Genomic DNA, 25,379 nt, shown 5'->3' with positions numbered 1-25,379 from the left:
TTCTGCCTAGATTTCTCCTGATTTCTTTTTGTTAGAAATTGACCAAATCATAATATAAGTTGGGCGATGTCAGGTCAAACATGAGTTTATGAGGTGCTAAGAGCAGGATTACTGAAGCTCCAGAAGGATCCATAGCATACACAGAACACTGAGCGTTTCACTGCCTCCTCTATATGACCTTCACAAACGAAAGCCCTGTTAGAAAGTTTGACTGCTCATGGACTTAGCTCACCATGTAGGAATAATTGGTTGCACCTCAATAAAAAAAATCCTTTTTTTCTTAACCTAACCACTAGAAAAAATCAAGGCTAATCGAACCAGGACTGAGACTGCAGGAGGAAAAAAAGAAAACCTTAAAAAGTTGCATAGAACAATCTTCTGACATTGAAATCCTTCCAATTAAAAAGGTTATGAAAAAAGCCACAAAAAGTCATGGTTATAGGAACAGGAACAAAGGATGTTGAACACTTTCTATAGTACCAAGTGTCCTTCCATAAGCATTCTATCAGCCTTTACATAATTAATTTATGTAAAAGCCTTCATTAGAAAAATCACACACACGTTTACATTTAAAGTATGATAAAATGTGTTCTTGAATCCTGATTCTGAAATTACTATTCATTGGAACATTTAATAACAATGTCTAGACACAAATCTCAAAGAACAATATATCTCTGGGAAACAGAAGTAGTGTTTCACCAATATGGTATTAAGCTCTATTTCCTTTGTGATACGAAAAGCATAAAACATAATAATCCATAGGGTTCTTGAGCAATTTGACTACAATTACTCAATATCAAATGGTAAAGCTTCAAGATCATCAATAGGAGAATCTGATACTATAAACTGAATCCATCTAAACAGCAGAGAACGAATGACAGCAGAACACCCATGAATTCAACCATAACCATATGTCAAGGATGACTGACTGTAAACAGAGACACCATAAACAACACTCTAATGCAGTGCTGCACTATGAAGCCACGATTCTGTTAAATCTAAATATGTTGTGGATGTTGCTAAATAACTGCAGCTATTAGCAAAGCATTATAAAAGGTATGAAGGATGGAGCTTTAACTTTTTCGTATCCTAAGCTTCATGTCTGCAGTGAGGATAAATGATATTATAAGTAGTGACAATTAACAACAGGTAGTAAATACAGACACTTGCTAAAAGTAGACTTTACATGTATTTTGTGTGGAGGAAACTTCCATTTTTTGGCCTGTGCAGCATAAGACACTATTAAGTATCATCACAGTTAGAAGTGAAGAATAGCAGTATGAGTATTAAAATTCTTAAGGTAGTCCTTTTTTGTGTCTAGGTCATAAACTGTAAAATTATAATGCAAACTAAAAGAAGGTCATGATTTGAATTGTAGATATTCTTGACGTCAATATTTTAGACGTGCATCAAATACTTAAAGTACACCGCATACTGGACTAAATTCAGATTAATTTTTGCAGCCTACACAAAAGTGAAATTATTAAACTATGAGCAGAATCTCTTTAAGTGTCCACATTCTCAATAACCTTTTTAGGAAGGTTTCAAAGGCAATATTCAGATGGCATTTGCGGTGGCTCCTTGATTAAGAAGGGTGGGAAGGACTCATATCTGCAATCAAATCTGCTTTCCAAAATTCCTAATGCAGACTCTAATATTCTGCACTTCTATACATATTTTAAAGTCCCACAGAGTAATATATTGATTAGTTCTGGAATTAGTTTGCTCTAGAAACATTATTGAGCAATGCATTATTTATTGTGCTAGTCTTTCACCTAGGTGTTGAAATACAGTGGTGAAGATAACCAAGTTGCTTTCTCATGTCGAAGTTGCTTTGTAGTCTAGAGAAACAGGCATTACACCAAAGGTGTGCTGGAGCCAGCTTGCACTGGCTTTCAAAACGCCTGTTATGAACATCTCTTCCCAATTCCTTTTCGAATGACATGGTAACTTGAAACCAGCCCTGATGGGAATATTTACACCATAGAAACTGGTTAACACTACAAATCAGGGTTTTTCGTTTTTTATCCCCTGGCAAGCCAGTTAAACATTTTTCAGGACCCCCCACTGCAACAAATAAGGTAAATGAATACGTAACGCAATTTTAGGTAGAAGATTTCTAAAACAGATGGTGATCAGGGAAGGATTTTCTGAGAAAGTGACATTTGAGCAGAGACCTCGCTGACATGAGGGATGAAGCCATGTCAAGATCTAAGGAAAAGGCATTTAAAACAGAGGATATAGCAAGTTTAAAGAAACTGACGCAAGGATGAACTTCATTCATCCCAAGAAGGGCAATGTGGCTAGAATAAAATAGGAGCAATAGATTGGGGTCAGCTGTTGTGCTGGAGAAGCTCACAAGGCCAGGTCACGCAGGCTGTATAGGATGTGGCAAGGAGTATGGATTTCGTCTACCACGTTTCCCCGAAAATAAGACCAGGTCTTATGTTAATTTTTGCTCCAAAAGACTCATTAGGGCTTATATTCAGGGGATGTCATCCAGAAAATTCATGCTAGGGCTTATTTTCAGGGAAACACAGTATGTATGTTAGGAAGCCATTGGAGGATTTAGAGCAGAGGGGCGATGAGATCCAATGCATATTTTTACAAGATTACTGTGGTTGTTGTTCGCTGAGTAGGCTATAAAGAGGAGATGTGAAAGCAGAGAGACCAGTCAGGGGGCTATTCCAGTAGTCCTGGTGAGAGATGATAGTGGCTTTGACTAGGGTCCTAGAGGTACGGATGACAATCAGTGTTATATGAGGTCTGACAACTACGTTCGCGAACTCATCCTAGAAAAAGTGCTACATACCTCATTGCAGAATATCACTATGGTCATACTCGAAGTACTCCCCTTGGGAAGCTATGCACCAACACTAGTGCCCAGTCAACCCTTCAAAGCAATTTTGGAACTCTTTTTCTGGAATGGCCATCAGAGGAGTCATCGTAGTAACTTTGATGTCCTGAACGTCATCAAAATGTTTCTTTTCAATATTTCCTTTATCTTTGGGTAAAAAAGAAGTCATTGGGGGCCAGATAAGGTGAGTAGGGAGGGTGTTCCAATACAGTTATTTGTTTACTGGCTAAAAACTCCCTCACAGACAGTGCTGTGTGAGCTGGTGCATTGTCGTGATGCAAGAGCCATGAATTGTTGGCAGAAAGTTCAGGTTGTTTTCATCTTTTTTATGCAGCCTTTTCGGCACTTCCAAATAGCAAACTTGGTTAACTGTTTGCCCAGTTGGTACAAATTCATAATGAACAATCCCTCTGATATCAAAAGAGGTTAGCAACATCGTTTTGACTCTTGATTTGAACTGACAGAACATTTTTGGTCATGGAGAATTGGCTGAATTCCATTGTGCACGTTGACGCTTTGTTTCAGAGTCATATTGGTACACCTACGTTTTATCTCCAGTGATAACATGGGTCAAAACATTGTCTTGCCTCTCCAAAATGTGTTGGCAAACTTCGGCTCCCCTTTGTTCATCAGTGAGCTCCTTTGGGATTATTTTTGCACCTTTCTCATGCCAAGATTTTCAGTTAAGATTTTCCTAACTGTTTCTCTATTGATATTTACTTGGTCTGCTATGCTTCTCACAGTCAGCAGATAATTTTGAAGTGCAATTTGATGGATTTTTGCAATGTTTTCATCAGTTCTGCTCGTTACTGGCCATCCTGATCTCTCTTCATCAGTGATGTGTTCACTCCCCTAAGAAAAATGTTTAATCCATCTGTACAGTCGTTTTCTTCATGGCTTGATCCCCATAAACTAACATGTCCTTGAGTTCACTTTCACTGTTGCCAAGAAATTGAATGTTTGTTCGTTGCTCTAATTCAAGCTCAGACATTTTTACAAATGCACACAAAAACACGCAACAACAGTAATGAACGCCACTCAGCAAGACACTGCCACACGTCAACATAACACAGCTGTGAGACTCTGATATACCAAGGTTATGAAACCTTACCGAGCTGTTTGTACAGTGCTGCCAATGTAAGTGCATGGTGGCAAGTTCGTGAACGTAATTATCAGACCTTCTATTCAGGATATATTTTGTAGGTTGAATTTGCAGAACATGGATGAGGAGCATTAAGGAAAAAGAATAATCAAGGATAATTCCCAGGCTATTTGTTTCCTTTTATTTATTTGCCTGAATAACTGGATTAAGAGTGCTGCTATTGCTGAAAAGACATGTTTAGGGAATGTAAATCATTAAGACTTCTGTTTTGAGCTGTAAAATTTGTGATGTCTCATTAGATGTTCACATGTATTTGTTGGTTGAGGGACAAATGCAGTGTAATGTTAAGTGGACTTTGCCACTTGGGAAAGCTTCATAACTTTCTGTGCCTCAATTTTTTCCCATCTGGGCAAAAAAAATAATATGTATTTCCATCATAAAGTTGTGATGATTACCAAACACAATGCCTGTGAAGTGCTAAGAGCAGTATCCAGCCCATATTAAGCATCTATTAAATATTAGTTATTATAATCAGTAGCTTAGCTGGTACTTAGGATCTAAGCAGTTTTTATATAATCTTGAAAGAGAAAGAACCTTGCATATGAAAAGAATACAGATCTATTTTCAAACTTTTAACTAAGAGAAAGAGAAAGGCAAATACACAGAGACAATGAGAAACTAGATCAATGGATAAATATCTCCTAATTGGGGGTACTGAATTCCCATTCCCACTTATCCTTATCATTTACCTGCCAATACTCATTTGGTTTGGGGGGTTTTGTTTGTGTGGTTTGGTTTAATTTGGTTTTATTATCGTAATGAATACAGAAAAAAGAAAACGGATTATAAATAATTCAATGGTAGCATACATTTTGAAATTTATTTAACTATATTAATTGATTAGAAAGGTCTAGCACTTGCTCCTGTGCTACTGGCAGGTACCTTAAAGTGCATCGTGTTTCCTGAGATTCTGATAGGAACCTCCCTTATGGTACCCTTGCATTTCAGGTATTCTACCTCCCCAAGGAAGTCTGGAAGCAGGAACATAGTATAAGACCACATGTTTGCAAATTATTTTTTAAATAACTAAATTTCACAGACTATGTAATTACATGAGGAACATTGTTCATGATACAACATAACCAAGCACAGTTAAAAAAAGGACATAATTATATAACATAACCCAGCACAGTTAAAAAGGACATACTTATATAATAAAACACAGTTAAAAAGGACATAGAACTTTACCGTATGCTACCAATATAATGCATGTATATTTGTGTATGCATGTATGTGTTGTCTGGGTGTGCATGTGTGTGTGTTGAAGAGAACTGAAAGGAAACGAATCCAATGTTCATGCTGTTAACTAATTTTTACAAGACAATAAAGTAGAATTTATATCAAAAGTTCATGAGAGATTTCCGGTCAAGATGGCAGAGTAGATAAATGCTGTGCTTTCCTCCTCTTAAGACCACATCAATTACAACTAAACCACAGAAAAACCAGTACTGAGAATCACCTAAAGTCTAACTGAACCAAAGACCTACAATTATGGACATACAGAAGAAGCCCCTTGGAGTCTGGTAGGAGTGGCTGAGATTTGGAATGGGCTGATCCCACACCTGTGCGTGACCAATAAAAATTAGGAGGAAAATCTCAGTTGTGCAGGTTCCCCCCTTCCCTGAGTAGTGAGGGGTCCCAGTCCCTTCCCAGCAGAAGTTTCCAGTGCCTGGGCGAGAAGTTCCCATAACTACTGGTTGTGAAAAACAGCACAGATTGTGGCTGAGTGAGATGGAGGGTGGCTGCACTCCCAGGTGCTCCTTTTAAAGGGATTGTGCATGACTTACTCGCTGATGAGCTCACTTGCTCTGAGCTCCAGTGCTGGGGCAGCAGCTCAACAGGTGCCAGGGACATACAGGGAGGAACTGAATTGTCTAGCTTCAGGGTGAGGGCTAAAGGAATAGCTTTCTCCTGGATGGAGGAGCTGACAGAAGCCATTGTTTCACTGTTGAACCCTCCCCCGCCCTGCGTGCAGATGCAAGCATACATTATATCTGAGTCTCCATCAAATTGGTATCACTTTTTATCTGCCTCACCTTACTGATTACATGCCCTACCCAACTTTTGGGCACACCCAAGCCGATTCCAGTGGCTTTGTGTATAAACCACCTGCCTTGATGCATGCTGCGGACTTTCCTAAAATCTCTCAAAGGTTCACAAAACCCAAACAAAAAGAATCTTGCTTCAGCATGTCCCATACCTCTAGCTGACCAGCCCTAAGTCCAGAACTAGCTACAGCTGAGTTTGGTTCAATGTTTGGCCTCTGAAGGCAGCTCCAAACACAGCACAGGCAGCAGCCATCCCTGGACTGCTTTGGGGCTCATGTCAGGTGGCCTTGGGCAGGGCACAGATTGCAGATGAACTTGTCTTGCAGCAGGTCCCCTCCCAGAGGCCCCAGGGCTAGCAGGCCCAGACTGGGCCCAGACTGGACTGGAGCATCATTCAGCCACCTCCAAGGATGACATACTCAAAGGGCAGACAGGGTGGACATCAGAGCCCTGGTAAAGTGAAACCTGTTTTGTAGGGTTACCCCCTGCACAACCACAACCAGTCCTCACAATCAATCAGCCTCACAATCAATCAACCAACCAATCCTTCCGACTGACATGCAAACAGCAATCAACTCTCTACTATAAAAGGAGGGCACACACAACCCACACAAAGGAAACCCCTGAGCACCCGGATCTGGTGTCCAGGGAGGCTGCACCACTGGGTTCCACAGGACACCTGCTATATAAGGCCACTCTACTAAGACTGGGAGGCACAGCAGTCCTACATAGAAACAAACACAGGGAGACAGCCAAAATGGGAAGAAAAAAAAGCACAAAAAAACATTTCCCAAGTAAAAGAACAGAACAAAGCTCCAGGAAAACCCCCCCCCACACACACACACAAAAGCAAAAACAAAAACAAACAAACAAAAAAAACAAACAAAAAAAACTAAACAAAATGTAGACAAGCAATCTATCAGATACAGAGTTCTAAACACTGGTTATAAGGATGTTCAATGATATCAGGCAGAACTTCAACAAAGAAATAGGAAACATTAAAATGGAGATAGAAAACATAAAAAAGAATCAGTCAGAAATAAGGAATACAATAACTGAAATAAAGAATACATTAGAGGGAATCAACAGTAGATTAGATGAAGTAGAGGACCAAGTCAGAGATTTACAAGATAAGGTAGCCGAAACCACCTAATCAGAATAAGGAGAAAAAAGAAATCAGGAGAGTTTAAGGGACCTCTGGGACAACATCAAACATACCAACATCGCATCATGGGTTACCAGAAGGAGAGAGAGCAAGGAACTGAAAAACTATTTGAAGAAATAATGAGGGAAAATTCCCCTAACCTGGCAAAGGAAATATATATACAAGTCCAGTAAGCACAAGGGGTAAGCACAAGAAGATAACCCAAAGAGACCAACATCAAGACATGTCATAATTAAAATGCCAAATTAAAGACAAAGAAAGAATCTTAAAAACAGCAAGAGAAAATCACTTAGTTAACAACAAGGGAGATCCCATAAGACTGTCAGCTGATTTCTCAATAGAAACTTTTCAGTCCAGAAAAGATTGGCAGGAAATATTTCAAGTGATGAAAACAGCAAAGCTATCATTTAGAATCAAAGGGCAAATAAAGAGTTTCCCAGACAACAAAAAGCTAAAGGAGTTCCTCACCATCAAACCGGTATTACAAGGAATGTTAGAGGGACTTATTTAAGGGGGAAAAAATATAAAAAAAATATGAATAATAAAATGGCAATAACTACATATCTATCAATACTTATTTTCAATGTAAATTGATTAAATGCTCCAATCAAAAGACATAGGGTGGCTAAATGGATAAGAAAACAAGACCCTTATATATGTTGCCTATAAGAGACTCACTTCATATCAAAAGACACACACAGACTGAAAGTAAAGGGATGGGAAAAAGATATTTCATGAAAATGGAAACAAATAAACAAACAAAAAGCTGTGGTAGCAAAACTTATACCAGACAAAATAGACTTTAAAACAAAGGCTACAACAAGTGACAAAGAAGGACCCAGTAATCCCACTTCTGGGTAATTATCTGAAGAAAACCCAAATACTACTCCAGGGGACATGTACATCCATGTTCATTACAGCATTGTTTACAATGGCCAAGATGTGAAGGCAGCCTGGGTATCCATTGATGGAAGAATGGATAAAGAGGTGGTACATATATACAATGGAATATTGCTCAACCATGGAAGGAATGGGTTCTCGCCAGCTGCAGTAGCATGGATGGACCTGAAGGGTACTGTGCTGAGTGAAGTATGTCAGATAGAGAAAGACATATCCAATATGATTTCACTCATATGAGGAATCTAAAGAACTAAACAAACAAAACAGAAACAAAGTGACAGATAAACAGAGAACATTTTGATGGTTGGATTGGAGGGGGTTGGGATTGAGTGAAAAAGAGGAAGAGACTAAGAAGTACAAATTTGTTGTTACAAAATAGTCATGGGAATGTAATATACAGCATAAGGAATATAGTCAATGATATTGTGATAGCATGGTACCGTGTCAGATAGTTCCTGGACTTATGGTGATTACTTCTTTAGGTATATAAATCTTGAATAACTATTATGTATACTTGAAACTAATAATATTGTATGTAAACTATATTTTAATAAAAACTTCTACAAAAGTTAGTTCATGAGAAAAAAATCTGTCAATACAGATATTAAAAGGTAATGATTTGTAAATCTTAAAATGTAATGATTTTAAAGCAATATATAAAACGGTACTGTTATATAGCAAAAATACATTTCATCAAATGTACTTTATACCAGGATATAGTTCACAAACTATTTTAGAATTAGAAGTTTTAATGTAAATCAAGAAAATTAAAGCTAGACAATGCAGCCAGTATACAGACAGGGAATAAAGATTATTTTCAGAAAACTGACAATACAGCCAAATTTTAAAAGGACTGTAAATAAGAATCTTATTTTTTAAAATTTCAAATATCATCTACTTTATGTGAATTGCCAAACCAGAATCTCCACATTATGTAATCAATAGATATACGTGTTTGTTTTTTTTTTTTTTTTCTAAACTAAATCCTTTTGGAAACTTGAAAGTGGGCTCCTTTGGAGACGTAATATATTACATCCTAACTTTACTGGATGTTCAAAATACTTCAATTACTGAAAAGTTGACTTTAGTCTAAGAGGTAGGGTTAGCAATTTATGTCATTCCTGAGCAAGGAATGATTTATATAATCTTATTATAAAGGAGGGAGATAATATAATTAAGACAGTAATGTCATAGCAACACACATACAAAAAAAGCTTGGAGATAGGAAGATTCAGCAAATCTTCCCATTTATTCAATAGCGATTTATTGGGCTCCTATTATATGCCTGTCACTAGCATCCATATCGATTCTGGAAAAGTAATGAAAATGTATAAAGGAATTATCAAGAACTCTTACATATTTCTACATTTAAACAGCATAGTATGCAATTATGGCTTTTAATTCAATCATCCAGTACAAATTTTATTTCAAACACAAAACACTATCTTGCAAAAGTTCTCACTATGTTTTTAGGGAAATATGACTGAGATATATAACTTTACAAAAATGCAAATGTTGACATATAGATTAAACAAGTCTGTAATAAACCATTTTGTTCTAGCAAGTTGTTGTTTTTTCTTTAGCATCTTAACCTTTATTTTCTGTATTTGACAATGATATTAAAAGCATGATGTTTTTCGTGTTTTAAAACTGTGCTTATTTTGTATGTCTTCAGAAATGTTTCTTTTGTAAAATTTAGACTATGGAATTTTATTTATTGTCTGAGTAATAAGGACTTTAAAAACTATACTGATATTTAAACATTCAGGCAGGAATTTTATTGTGATTACAAGAGAGAAGTTAAATGCCCTTCCTTAGGAAAAAAATCAATGAATCACTCTAAAAATGAAGAAATAAGGATTTAAACACTAAAAATAATTGTGACCAAATTAGATCAATGATAATCTTTCTCAAATCTTCTAGAGTGTTGTTTAGTCCATTGCCATTGTAATTGCCCAAAGAATTTTGTTTTCAAAGGCCCACAAATTTTGCAGGATTCATTTAAAGAAAGTTACTTAAATACGCCTATGAATAACATTTATAAAGCAGTAACTCTCTCCAAACGTTTTGAGAAGATCAAGAACACCAGTAGACATTTAAATAGCCAATTCAATATTTCAAATTATTTCTATACATGTATGTTAGAGGTTAGTAATACATTTGGTAAATCCTGATTTTAACTTAAAGGCATTTTTTAAAACAAATAATACTCTTTTATATTAATCTAGTCTAGTTTTTAGTGAGATTATCACAATTATTAGCATGTACACATGCCAACGTATACTGTAGGCAACAGAGGAGTGCTGATGCTTTTAATTACTCTAAGGTTTGGGTAAGGTATTAAGTTGTATAAATGCCTCTTTGGAGTATGGAAGACAGGCTCTAAAATCAGAGAGAACTGGGTTTGTACTTGGTTTTATTCAATTATGAATGTTAATGAAGTTGCTAAATTTCTCTCATTGTTATAGTATCTTTCTTTTTTTAAAGGGGAATTTTTTTTTTTATTGGGGAATACTGGGGGACAGTGTGCTTCTCCAGGACCCATCGGCTCCAGGTAGTTTTCCTTCAATCTAGTTGTGGAGGGCACAACTCAGTTCCAAGTCCAGTTGCCGTTTTCAATCTTTAGTTGTAGGGGGGGCACATCCCACCATCCCATGCAGGAATCGAACCAGCAACCTTATTGAGAGCTCGCGCTCCAACCAACTGAGCCATCTGGCTGCCCTATGGTATCTTTCTTATAGAGGTGAAAAACCTCCTTAAGATGATTTATGTAAAATATTTTGCCCAGTATCTAGGCAAAAATGGGTTTCCAAAAAGTGCCAGTAGTAGTTCCCTAGAGACAAAACAAGCTGATGTTGGATTTCTAAACACTATTATTCAACATAGTATATTTGTAGTATATAATTATTTATATTATCAAAACCATACTTTAAACAACTAATGAATAAAACAGTTCATTTCCTACCCGACTCTTTGAGTCATGATGGGGTTTTTTGTTGATGACAGATTTCAGCAAGCTGAGCAATATTATCCAGAATTTAACTTCCTTTAATGTAATGTATCTTTTAATGTATCTTTCATGTTTCAAGATTCTCAAATTATACATGAGCACTCTTCATGGCTAGTTTTTCAACAGCATATGGTCTAAAAGTTATTATATATCTCGAAGAATGATTTATTCCAAATTATCTCAAGAAAAATTAGAGAATCACAAAAGAAATTCTATACCATTACTACCTCACACTCATTAAAATGGCAATTACCAACAACAAAAAGAAATACAGAAAATAACAAGTACTAGCGAGGGTATGCAAAAATTAAAAATTCTGTGCACTGTTGGTGGGAATGTAAAATGGTGTAGCTGCTATGGAAAACTATGGTGCTTCCTCAGAAATAAACAGAATTAGCTTTTCATCCAGCAATTCATTTCGGGGTGTATATCCAAAATGAAACAAAAACAGAGACTCAAACAGATATTCATACACCTAAGTTCATAGCAGCATTATTCATAACAGCCAAAAGAGATAAACAATCCAGCTGTCCATGGAAAACAAATGGGTGGATAAACAAAATGTGGTGTATACACACAACAAAATATTATTCAGCCTTAAAACGGAAGGATGTTCTGACACATGGTACAACATGGATACACCCTGAGGACACTATGTCAAGTGAAATAAGCCAGTCACAAAAAGACAAATATTGTATGATTCTACTTAGATGAGGTGTCTAGGATAGTCAAATTTGTAGTGACAGAAAGTACAATGGTGGTTTCCAGGGGCTGAGAGGAGGGAGAAATGGAGACTTACTATTTAACGGGTACAGAGTTTCAGTTTTGTAAGACGGAAAGAGTTTTGGAGCTGGATGTTGGTGATGTTAACGATGTGAATGTTTTAATTCACTGAACTATATACACTCAAAAATGGTTAAGACGGCAAATGATATGTTATGTGGATTTTACCACAATTTTGAAAAAGGAACCATAGCAAACTCTGAGAGGCTGACCATAAGTGAAAATGTAGTCCAAAGTATTAAATACTGTTTGAATTGGGAAGAAAAGGATAATCTTAAAGTGTAACTGAGGAACACAGAGTCTTTTTTTAAAGAAAGTGAAAAATATTGTGTTGACTGTCAGTGAGTGCAGTGAGGTGGAGGAAAACAACAGTTTTCACAAAGAGAAACTTTCTGACATGCCCAAAGGCAATACAAAAAATAAGAACTATTTCAGGGATGAAATAGGAAGCCCTATGAAGTTCTCTTAAAAGAAAGACATAGAGGGCACTCTTTATCACATTACCAAACGAGTAACACACTGCTAAGGACACTGTGTCCCCCCAAAATTCCCCGAAGGCAACGGCATCAGGAAGTGCAGCTTTTGGGATGTGATGAGGTTATGAAGTCAGAACTCTCACGCCGGAATTAGTGCCCTTATAAAAGAGGCCCCCCCACAGAGCTCCTTTATCCCTTCTTCAGTATGAGGCTTCAAGGAGAAGTCTCTGAATTCCAGCCTCCAGAAACGGGAGAAATAAATTTCTGTTGTTTATAAACTATCCAGTCAGTGGTATTTTGTTACAGCAGCCCAAAGAGACTAAGACACACATCTACTTAGTATCTTCTCTTTGTCTCGATATATACCCATTTTTATCTAGATACATACATAAAAGGGTGACAGGACCACTAGGAATCTCATAAAGGCACATGGAGTTATACTAATTATGACATCAGGATGTTATCTATTTGTAAAAAACAATTCTGTGAAATCTGTTACGTGTACTATAATAAAGTAGATGGTAATCTTAGAGTGGAATCTATATTGTGACTGGTTTAATTTTATTGAGTATATTTTAAAACCAGTGGAAAATATCCTTTCTACCTTTTTACTCCATTTCTTAATTTTTCTATTTTATTTTATTAACGTTACCATGTTTCCAGAATGATTTATTCTCAACATTGATTATTCTCAATATTGATGGATAGACAGCTTACCTCACATGAAATACATTCATTAAGGGTGGTGGTGGTGAGGATGATGATGAAGTAAAATGGAAATTTTATCTAAATATTATGATTTAGAAAATGACATATTCCAGCCTACTACTGCAAGATTATAGCACAGAAATAATAAACACTCTGAAAGCAGTTAAATTAAGTATTTACCTTGTATCTTAAGGATTATTCATCTTTGCTTCCCAACCTGACTTATTACATTAATATAATCATAATGACCCAATGTAGAGAGGCAACTGCTCATTAGAGTTTTGGACTGATTTACTTGGTTGTAATACATTATGAGGCCAGTTTTTCTTTTAGTTGTGTTTATTGTTTCAGCTAATTTGAGATTAATCTGCCATTACCTTCCAACAGCAAACTTGACTAAAAAGGCACATTAAAATATTTGTAAAAATAAAACAAAACTGAGGTATGTTGACAAGGACTATATTACTTCTAATATTTAGCTACAACCTGGCTCATAAGGATGCTATCCCTTTTTTTTTCTATACAGTTTTATTAGCTGTTCCCTTAATATGAAAATTATACAATAAACTTTTGAGAGTTTAAATAAACTGAACACTGATAAGTGTTGCTGTGGTGGGAGCTTCCACATTAAATCTCAGTGATTGGAGTCATTCACCTTTTATTAAAGATTCTCTAATAAAAAAAAACGTCATTCATTGAAATTTAATATTTTTTTCTATATTCTGGTATTTCCAATATCGGAGTGGTTTAATTTGTCCCGTCAGCAGCTGCGTCACCACAACAGACCACTCCCTCTTTCTTGATATTTTTTATCTTGGCTTCTCTAATTTTACCTTTCTCTCCTCTGCTTTGAAGTACTAAGGATTCAATTTTAGGACCTCTTTTTAACTATACTGTCTTTCTAGATGATCTTAAATAGGGCCTTATGTTAAATACAATCTCTTCGCCAGTGACACCCAAATTCACATCCCTAGTTCTAGCCTTTCCCCTAAACTCCAGATTCTAACTGTCTCTTTATTATTTCCACTTGGATGGTTAATGAGCATTTCAAACATAAAATGTTAAAACAGAGTCATTAATTACCACCCAGCATCTCCATCCTGCTCTTCCTTCAGCCTATCACAGTAAAATAAATTTCTTCAGGCCCAATTTCTAGAAGTCAACATTTTTGCCTTACTGTTGACATCCATTCCACCATCAAATCTAGTCATAACTGACTCCACAGTAAATCCCAACCAACCCCTTCTCTCCACTGCTGCTACTACTACCCGAGGCCAAGTCACCGTCATCTCTTGGTTCAATTACAGCAATGGGTTTTTAACTGCCTCCTGGTTTTCACTGTTTCACTACAATCATTCTCCATTGAGCAGGCAGGGTGATATTCCTAACAAAATCATATTACTCCTTGCTAAATCCCACTGCAGTTCTTTTATTTGACTGATAATTAAACCTAACTCCTTATCATGACTGATTACCCCCTATAAGAAGTAAGTTCACCTGGATGCCTTCCTGACATTATCTCCTATAGCCTTTGTTCTTTATCAGTGTGTTCCAGACACACTGGCTTCTTTCCATTCCTCAGCCTACCAAGTTTGTTCCTGGCTGGATAAACTTTACTCAGCTTTTTCTATGACCGGCACTTTCTGTTATTCAATTCTTGACTCAAATATCACTTTCTCAAAAGTATACACATAGAACATAAGAAACAAAGTGGATCCTTTTATCACTCTTCATCATATTATCTTGTTTTGCTTTTTCTATGACACATTCCTTATTCTAAATCATTTACTTAACTGTCTGAGTCTCTTTCCTTTCTCCAGCAGCCCCTCCCAGTTGGAATACAAGATCCTGAAAAACAAAGACTTTTGCCTCCTTCATGGCCAGATGTTCAGGCTTAGAATAGTGCCTGCCAAGTAGTAGTTGCTCAATAAGTATTTTTCAAATTTATTATTGTTAAATTTTCTTTATTTTTATTCAGGGCAGACACTGTAAAGGGCATGGTGCTTCCTGTTTAGGACAGTACCAGGATGATCCCAATTTCAAATATTATTTCTTGCTTTCTACATAACTATTAAAATATTTAAATAATTAGCGTATTTTATTACTGAATCAATAAATAATTAATACTATTTCTTAAATTCACACAAAAAAAGAATCCTATCAGGTAATATGCTAAGTTTTTATTTTTAAAACTATGAATAAAACACACATTTTTTTTCTCAAAGACAACAACTACAAAACCTGAATAAAATACTAAAAACAGCTGTTTAAGGCATCAGAGAGCAACCTAGGCACCCAGACCTGATTAAAGGAATACAGATCATGATGAGCTAGCCATTTTCCTCTTAGGGTATTCATTGATTTGCTGAGAGGTGAACAGAGGCACAAAGAGAAAGCTACATCCTAGAGTTTTTGTCAATTTAACAGGATGAGAAGATGAACATGAGAAATCAGGGTTATGAGGAGAGAGTCCATGAGCCATAGAGAAATGAGCTCTACATACTGCTCAGCTTTTGCCTGCAAGAGATTTGCCAGATTAAGTAGTGAATGAGCCAGAAGATAAACACCATGCAGAAATTGATTCCTAAGAAGTGACAAGATAAGCAGATCTTTTGGGAAGTCTCACAGAGATGAGGAGACAAAATATGAGTGCAAAGTCAGCCAAAAAGGAAAGAAACAGCTTTAAGTTGGGAGCCCTGAAGATCTAACCCTAGAAATAAAGGCAAAACAGAAATGGCCATCAGAATCACCAATCAAGCCACAAAACATCTAAATAGCTAATTAAATATAGGCACATGGCCCTACTCTAACTCTTGGCAGAACAAAAATAAGTCAATTGAGAATTTTTCAGATACAATGTACACTATTTAATAAAAATACCACCAAGGTTTCCATGAATCAGTAAATCAAGAAGGGGTGGGGGGAGAAACAATAGAAACTGACAGGTGTTTCAAATGTTAGTTATCAGACATATAATTAACAAACATAACTGTGATTAATGTGTTCCAGATGACTAAATGGAGAAGTTGCCTAGAATCTATTTTTTAATAGTATCTAATGGAAATTCTAGAACTACAAAATAGAATTACTGAAAATAAGAATTCAGTAAATGTGTTTAATGAAGATTAGATTTAACAGAAGAAGGGATCCGAATACTGAAAAACAGGACAACAGAAAATGTATAGACTAAAGAAATCTTGAGAAGGAAAAGAATAGTGGAAAAGAAACTAAAGCATAGAGTACAAAAGGATGTGATGAAAAGTTCAAGATGCATGTAAGTGGAATACCAGAAATAGAAGAGAGTGGACAGTAACAACATTTGAGGAAATATTGACTAGGGAATTTTCTAAAGCTAGTGAATGACAATACATAGAATCCAGAAGCTTTTAAAATCCCAACTAGTGTTTATACAAATAAAATCACTCTTAGACATACTGTACTAAATATCCTTGCACACCAAAGACAAAGAAAAATCTTGAAAGGAGACAAATTTAAAAAGACACTTTACTTTCAAAGGAGAAACGATAAAAATCTTTTACTGATGTCACAACAGAAATTATGACAGCCAGGTAATAATGGTATGCATACTTTAAAGTGCTGAAAGAAAATAACATCCAAACAAGAATTTTATTCCTAATGAAAAATGGGAATCAAAAATAAAAGACTTGCAAAAAAAAAAAGAAACAGAATTTGTTACCAGCAAACTCTGTCATTAAAAAAAAAAAAATGTAGAAATGAAATGACCTCAGATGGAAGTGTACTGACAAAAGAATTAACAAAAAGCAACAGAAAAAGTTAAACATTTAAACATATTTAAAGTTAAATAAATGCTTCATGTTTATGATTATAACAATTACTTTTTAAGTAGCATAATACATACATAGAATGAAACACATCAGAATTATAGGACAAAATGTGACTGCTCAGGGCATGTAAGTGGAGAGTATGTATGTGTTTGCCTTGTATGGGAAGGCAAGATACCAATCAAATACCAACTTACATTTGTTTTAAAATACCAGTTTGTATCAAGTTTTGATAAGTCAAGAGTGAATGCTATACTATTTATGGTAATTAATGTAAGTAAAAAAGGCTACCCAGAAAACAAGTCAATGAGAGGAAAAAAATTAACAAAAGATAAGACAAACAGAAAACAAATGGGAATATGGCAGGTTGAACCCCAATATCAGTAGTAATATTAAATGTACATGAGTTGAATATCCAGTTTAAGGACAATGGTTGTCTGACTAGCTAAATGAACCATTCAGCTACATATTGCTCACAAAAGATACTCCTTAAATATAAGGACACCAAAAGAAAGGAAAATGCTATATCATGCAAACACTAACAGAACGGAATCTAGTGAAGCTGGAAAAGTAAACCTGAAAGATAGAATTATTGGCAGCAGTAGCATTAAAAAAGGGTTAACACAGTTCCCATTCCAAAATTGTATGCCCCTAAGAAAATAGCCTCAATATATATAAACAAACATGTACATAACCCACTGACACGTTATTTATAACACTGCGGCGAACAACTATAGAATGCACATTCTTCCCAATGCACAAATATCACTGACCATATTCTGGATGAAAACAAGTCACAAAAATTGAATCTCAAAAAATTGAAAGTATACTGACCACAGTGAAATTAAGTGAGAAAAAAAAATACAGCCAAAACAAAAAGATGAGAAAAAAATTCAATTGCTTGGAAATGAAGCACTGCACATCTAAACAACTTATAGGTCACTGAAGAAATTACAAAAGAAATTAGAAAATATTAGAAAATATTTTTAAATAAATCTAATTAAAAAACAACATATCAAACGTGTACTATGCCACTAAAGCCATGTACAGATGCAAATATGTGCCCTTAAATAAATATATTTGGAAAAAAAGAAAATTATTTCTTTTAATAAAAGAAATTTTAACAATTTAAGTATCCATTCAAGAAGATAGGAAAAAGGTAAACAAAAATCAAAAAAAAAAAAAATAGAAGGAAGTAGAAAACAAGAGACATAAAAGCAGAATTCGAGACAATAAAACAATCTAATAGAGAAAAATCAACCAAGACAGAAAATGACTATTGGAAAAGACTAATAAAATTATAAAAACCTATTAAAGATGTCAAGGACAAGAAAAAGTTGCACAAGTAATATCTTGAATGATAAAAGGGGTACCACTACTGATTGTCTATACATTAAAAAGGTAGAAGTTACAATACATCATCAACTTCATGCCAATATATTTGAAAATATAGGGGAAATGAATGAATTTCTTGAAAATCCCAACTCAACTAACAAATGAAATAAGAAATAAAAATTCTGAAGAGTCTCATATTCATTATAGCTATTGATCTGTAACCAAAACCCTATCCACAGATGAAACTTCTGGGTGAAATGGCTTCATCGTTGAACAAAAGTTAGAATACTGGTCATCTTTACAGGGAGAGTGGGGAGAATGACTTAGAGCAGCTGTGAATGTAATTTTGGGGTTGCCAGTTATCTCAGTCTGGATAGTGGTTACTTAGGTAGGTTTACTTTGTGAAAATTAATCAATTTTTTTCAATTGAAATTTGTCAACTTTTTGTGTCCATGCTTCACTTTAATAAAACTGTTAGATACACCAATATACACAACAATAAAAGTTATTTTTAAAAAGACAGACATTGTCAGACTAGATAAAGCATCAAAACAACTATTATATGCTGTTTATAAGAGATACATCTAAGTTGGAAGATGGCAGAAAAGTTGAAATTAAAAAAAATATAGAAAACAATAGACCTGAAAATGATAACAAAATGAAGTTGATATAAGTAAAATAATAACATATAGATAAAGCTTTTAAGTAGAGCACACCATGAATGAATAAGATTACTGCCAAGTGATTAACAATTCAAGTAATTGGGAGGATAAGTTATCAACAACAACATAGTATAGAAGGTATTACTCAAGAATTCCAATACCCAAGTGACACTTTTTAGGCTTTCTCTTTCTCTCTCTGTCCCCAAGTATGTATGTATGTGTGTGTATATGTGTGTGTGTGTGTGTGTGTGTGCGTGTGTGTGTGTGTATATATACATATATATATACACATACATATATACATAAATTTACATATATACATAAATTTTCATACAATATTGTGTGTGTGTGTGTGTGTATATATATATATATATATAGAATATAATAGTTTTCTTAAGATATATGCCCAGTGAAACTTGTAGGTATCATTTAAGTATCCCAGTAATTAAACTCTTTCTGAGCTTAAACTAACTTTTCTTTTTTTACACCACTCCCATTACAACTCTAGCTCATTTGTTCTTTGCTTAGCATGATTTTCAGTGTGCAAGGCCAGCAAACTAATATTTACTGAGTATCAACTTAGTAATATCAACTTACGTGTAGCAGTGTGTTAGGGTATTTGCCTACATTACATCACTTTACCCTTAATAATAAAGGTAAAGAAGTGCTACTATTAGCTCCATTTTACATATTACCAAATTTAGGAACATAAAAGTACGATGATTTGTATAAGGTAAATGAACTGATAAGTGATAGGTTAGGGAATGGAACCTGAGCAAAATTACATTTTCCCCTTAGACTCAACCTCATCCTTGTGGCCATTTTTGTATTTTAGAGATTCAGGGTCATATTGGAAATATGTATTATGTACAATTTAAAACACATATGATAGCAAATAATTTCAATATATAGTCAGTTTCTAGAAAACAGCTAATATATATGTGTATATAATATACAAATTATATAAGTATAGTTATATACCTATATATAAGTAAATTAAACTCCAAGAATAAAATGGGAGAATACACAATATTCTACCTGCATAATGAAATGCAATTGTGTTTTATGTGTGAAAGGCATCAGAGAGTTATAAAAAGTTGCCCACTTTCTGTCTATTTTAGGCAGTGTTGTTCATACTTTCCATAACAGAATTAATGTGATATAAAAATTTTAACAAATCTTCCCCACAGATTTTTAATAGACCTCTTTCTTTGTATTGTTATTTCAATTTTTAAATAAATAATTCTCTAATTTATTTACAGTTTCAAGAATCATCTTTCAGGGCAGACATCTTGATACTATTTGAAATAGGATCTACATCTCCAAAATGTTTACATGTTCATGATGCTGCTAGAATTTAGTTTATCAACAGTGTACATCAAAATACATATATCTTATGTCTACACTCTTGTTTAATCAGCATCATAGTAGCCTTTCCCCACTTTTTAAATATTGTTATTTCCACTAGGAAATCAAATATCAATTAAAAAATTATAGTCTTGGACTTCTTTGTTTCAAAAAGGAGTTCAATTGATTAAAACACGCTTTTCTCAAATAATAAATGTGGTAGTCACACAGAGCGTAACAAATATGACCTAAAGTGTAGAACATGTTTAGAAAAACATTAGTGAAAAAATTTACTTCATGCTATTCAACCTGAGACTAAAGGAAAACTCATAAATTAAAAAATGCACAGCATATTTGATCATAAGAAACACAATGAGATTATTTTACCCTTTGTTTAATTCTCAGATTTAATAAGATTTTCACATTATGTTTTTCATTGTTCACTCATTCAATCATTTATTCATTTAATGTAAATTTATTGAGTGTCTCTTATTCTAAGTGCTTAGAATGAGGCAATTGAAAAACAACAACAGATAAGTATCTCCACTCTCATGAAAACTGCATTTAGAAAAGCAAGGTAAACAATGTTCAACATAAACAGTAAAATATACAGTGCAAGTTAGCAATATGTTTTATGGAGAAACAAAGCAGGGAAGTGGGTTAGGAAATGGGGAGGGGTTTGTAATTTTAAATAGAATTATCAGAGCTATCCTTGCTAAGAAGGTTACACTTAATAAAAACTCAAAGGAAGTGAGGAAAAGGGTATATGGAAATTGGGGGAAAATAATTCCAGAGAGAAGGAAAGGCAAGTACAAAGGCCCTGTGGTACAAAGGCCTCAAGACTCAATGAGGTAACCAGCAGGGCAACTGAAGAGGGGAGATGAAGCCAGAGATGAAAGAGGGTGAGGTACAGATCCTGCAAATCCTTGTGTATCATTGTACTTTTCCCACTGAGTGCACTGGAAAGCCATTAGAAAGTTTTGGTAGAAGGAGTGATGTGATCTGATTTTGGACTAATAAGATCAATGTAACTACAGTATTGAAAGTAGACTAAAGAGGAGATATTTAGAACTAATGTTCTATATAATATAAACACCAGCTGGTTGCCACCTTTATTAATGATTAAAAGGTCAGCACAAAATCCTTTAGAGGGAGAATACTTTTTTACAATAACCACAGTGCCTACTTGTGACATTGAATCAATGATCTTGAAAACAAACAAACAAACAAAAAACTAAAGCAGGTAAAGAACTGTGATTTTAATTATATTCTGCTATGCTAAACAAAATCTATACACAGAGGACATTCTGAACGTGCAGATTATAATCCCCTCTATAGTTAGTTTTGTATTCATCAATTTAGCAGTGACCCAAATAGTACCAAGAAAAAAATCCAGTGATTTAAAGAGTAGCTATGGACCATTCTTTCATCAAACCTGCTGAGCTCCTGCTAAATGCTTAAATGCTGAACACCATGACAGATATAAACAGTTAGAAACCTCTGCCTTCAAGAACTCACAATCTAGTGGGACTACAGGAAAATAAATATCTAATCACAGTGCCATGGGCTAATGCCTTTACAGAGATCTGTCTCCAAAAGGAAACCCTTACATCAAATAGACTGTTGAATAGAAGCGTATTTAATTGGGCCTTTAAATCTTGTATGATTTTTTTAATACATTGCATGTGTATGTCTTCTCTCCTTATTTAGATAATTAGATATTAAATGTAGGGATATTATTTATACTCCTTTCTACCTGTTCAATAATTAATTATGAATTGTATCTTCTCAATTTTTTTCATTATTTAATATGTGAAGCTAATAATGCTGTATAAACTACAGATCCTTTAAATAGGAATGAGTACGAAGAGAATGTGAAGAAAATATACGAAAAGGAAAAATAATAATCTTTCTTTAAAATTGAAAATTTGATCACCCTTATTATGCTTAAACAAAATAAATTTTGAATATATGAAAACTAAATACATGGAAATACCTCAAAGTATTTCATGCTTTACTATTACAGAATGGTTCAATTATTACATTAAAGGTTCAAGGCTTTAGGAAAAAATGCCTCTGGGCTATTTATATAGATTCTAAAAGTAACATAATATTTGCCTGGAAATGCTAATTCAACCTCCTTCCAAAACATAATTCTCATTTAAAATTATTAACCAAGCTCACAAATATGTCTCTGTGACGTCAGTACATAAAATATTTAGGTGAAGAACATGTGGAAATTGATCTCTGAAGGTGCAAAACAATCTTTCTTGATAAATGCTTTTACTTTTAGTGGATAGGCCAGGAAGAGAAGGCAATGGTGTATTGATGTGAAGGGGATTCATACATACGCACACACCACGTTCCATGCCATATGTGGATCATACAGAAGTGAATATAACCTCAATATATGTTAACAAAGTCTCTTAAAAACTGCCCCTCTGTGTCTTATCCCATTTCCTAAGCAGATTTCTTCCTAAACAAATCAAAGGGCAGGCCTGAGGAAGTGGCCAGATTCAAATAGTCATAAAATGGGATCAGATATCAAGACACATGTTGTGATAAAAGTTCAGCTGGAAGGGACTTGGACATCGTATTACCCTTCAAGTCCCTATTATTGTCTTTTACGTTGATGCATATTTTTCTTTAAACTTCTCTTTCAGTTTATGCCCATACTAGGATATTACAATAGCTATAATTTCCAGATGCAATTTAGTTATTATATTACTATTTTCATTATTTCAAATTTCTTGCCATATTATAGTATTTATTTTGCTAATCTAGTAGATGGGGCACAGCATGATTAAATCATTTGCTCAAGAAATGCTGTGAATAAAAAATACAATTGGGAAAAGTTAATAATCCCTTAGTAATAAAAATCTAAAGACAATCGACTTATAAAATAAGTAGCTACCTTCTTCTCAATAAATTGTTATAGTTTTCTCATACTTATCTTGAATTTTAAAATGTAAAAGAAATGTCCCAGTGTATTCTGTAATGATTTAATCAAGAAAATCCAATGGTGGCGGTTTATATTTAAAATAGTAATTTACTAAAAATATTTCAGAGGAACCAAGTACACATCAATAACAAAAGATAAACTGGCAATTGTTAAAACTCATGCATCTCAAAATATGTAGAATTAATAAATGGTCACGCCTCTTGTTGAATCAGTGACAAACTGTGAGTGATATTTACCTACTCATTGTAAAATTGCTGCCCTTGACTCCCAGTTGTTTAATAGTTCATATTATACCAAATAACCTATTAATCCTTCATGCTGTAGGTGGCAAAGACAAGTTATGCTATTTTAGAGGCATACTAAAGTGTGCTAGAAAATGAAAGATCAAGTCCCTTATTTTACAACGAAACAGATGTTGGCTGCATTCTCCCATCGAAACCACGAAGATATCAGTGTGGCATTTTTTGAACCCAAACAATGTTTTGACCCCTAGAAATTATATACCAAAAATTCTCATGAGCACCTCCAGCTAGGTCTTCAGATCGCAGTTTAGGAAATACTGTTATAGTTTGGGGTCTGAAATCCTACCTAGCCCTGCCCATGATAAACTTTGTTAAGAAGGCCAAGTCACTTAACTTTTCCACGTCCCAGTGTTCTTTAACTATTAAATAAGTATAATCATACTAGCTGCCTTATAGGCTTATTGTAAGAAGTAAATGAAAACATAAGGATGTCCACATTTTTTCTGTTGCCAATGCACTGAGACATGTGTTCCTGCAGCTTTGCTCTTTAGCTGGGTAATATGATCCTTTTCCACAGTTTGTTACTCCAAAGCCAACAGCCAAATGAGAGGTCTAAAGCGCCTTTCTATCTGAGGACTTCCATTATAAAGTCTGATTATAAACCTGCTTTACTTTCAACATCATTAAATCATTAACTAAATTAAAATCTGAGTCAAGTAGAAAGAAGATTTCATTTTTTAGATTGTGTTCCCCTTCTCTTGAGCATGGAGTAGATTGATGTATAGGAAGTAGGAGAGGGCTGAATAAGGACATGAGTGGGTGCCATCCTTGGATATGGGAGCACAGGAGGTCATATTTCTGTACCACTTCCACTAGGTGTGTTCCAGACTTTGGTGTCAGGTAGACCTATCTTATATACAGAATCCTTCCACTTTTTATGATGACTGAACTATAAAAGAAAGATGTCCTGAGCAGTCATTCCTCTTAAGTCAATTAAATGAAATGGGAAGAAGAGAGAACAGGAAAAGAAATCCACATAAGTACTGAGACACCGTATAGGAATGAATGAGAAGAGATACAAAGAAACTTATGAAATTATAAACAGCTTCATTGAAAAACGGGCTTTTAGCTGGAAGTCTGTTGAATTAATAACAATAGAGAGTTATGTTGGACAGAAATGATTTAATAAACTTGTGATTGTACCATCTAGCATACCATGCGCTGTTGTGGTTGAGCTCAAAGAGTAATATACATGATTTGTGCAAATTATATTAATAATTGACTCTCATTCCTGTGCAATCTGAAAGAATAGGTGGCAAGTAAACCAGAGCAATTAACCATTCCTATTTATTGATTCCATATACCAGGGAATGACCTGAGGTAATAGACTTACTCCTGATTGGGAAGGCTGACCTTCAATAACCACATTCAGATGGGCAACTGCAGTGACTTTTCCAGGAGAAGAATGAAATCCATTTTGAGGCTAGAATTTGTAGGGAATTCATACACAAGACTTCACTGACCTAAAGCATGACTGATCTGTGTGGTAGTTTCACCTGCCCTTCCCTGGTAGTGCTCTGCGACTTCCTGAGAAATATGTTTAACTCAAGGCTGACATTCAACTGCTAGTATGGACGGAAATAAATGCTTGCTAATTGGTGATTTAGCTGCAGCACTGAATCTCTGCTGCTACCCAGTAGCTTCGGTCCTAAAGAGTCCCAGATGGGTGGAAAGAGGGTCTTCTATGAAACCCACCAGCCAGCTCTTTACAGTTCCTGAATATGTGCACCCTGGCCAAAATGGGCTCAACCCCTGAAGGGGGAAGGTCTTATTCCCACTATGATGACAAACATTATCCATTATGGAAATACCTGATGCCCATCTGGCCCCCTGAGTATTGGACTAACCGCCATTGGCTG

The 25,379-nt window shown here is 35.0% G+C and overlaps 1 protein-coding gene across 2 annotated transcripts in view; it reads right to left on the bottom strand.

Moving 5' to 3' along the window:
- Nucleotides 1-25,379, bottom strand: part of LAMA2 (laminin subunit alpha 2) — a 527,500-nt gene that overhangs the window by 360,689 nt on the left and 141,432 nt on the right. The gene's annotated exons all lie outside the window — the stretch shown is intronic.

This window comes from Rhinolophus ferrumequinum, chromosome 3, assembly GCF_004115265.2.
Source record: "Rhinolophus ferrumequinum isolate MPI-CBG mRhiFer1 chromosome 3, mRhiFer1_v1.p, whole genome shotgun sequence".
NCBI classification, from domain to species: Eukaryota; Metazoa; Chordata; class Mammalia; order Chiroptera; family Rhinolophidae; genus Rhinolophus; species Rhinolophus ferrumequinum.
This window is presented reverse-complemented; position numbering and strand designations above follow the sequence as displayed.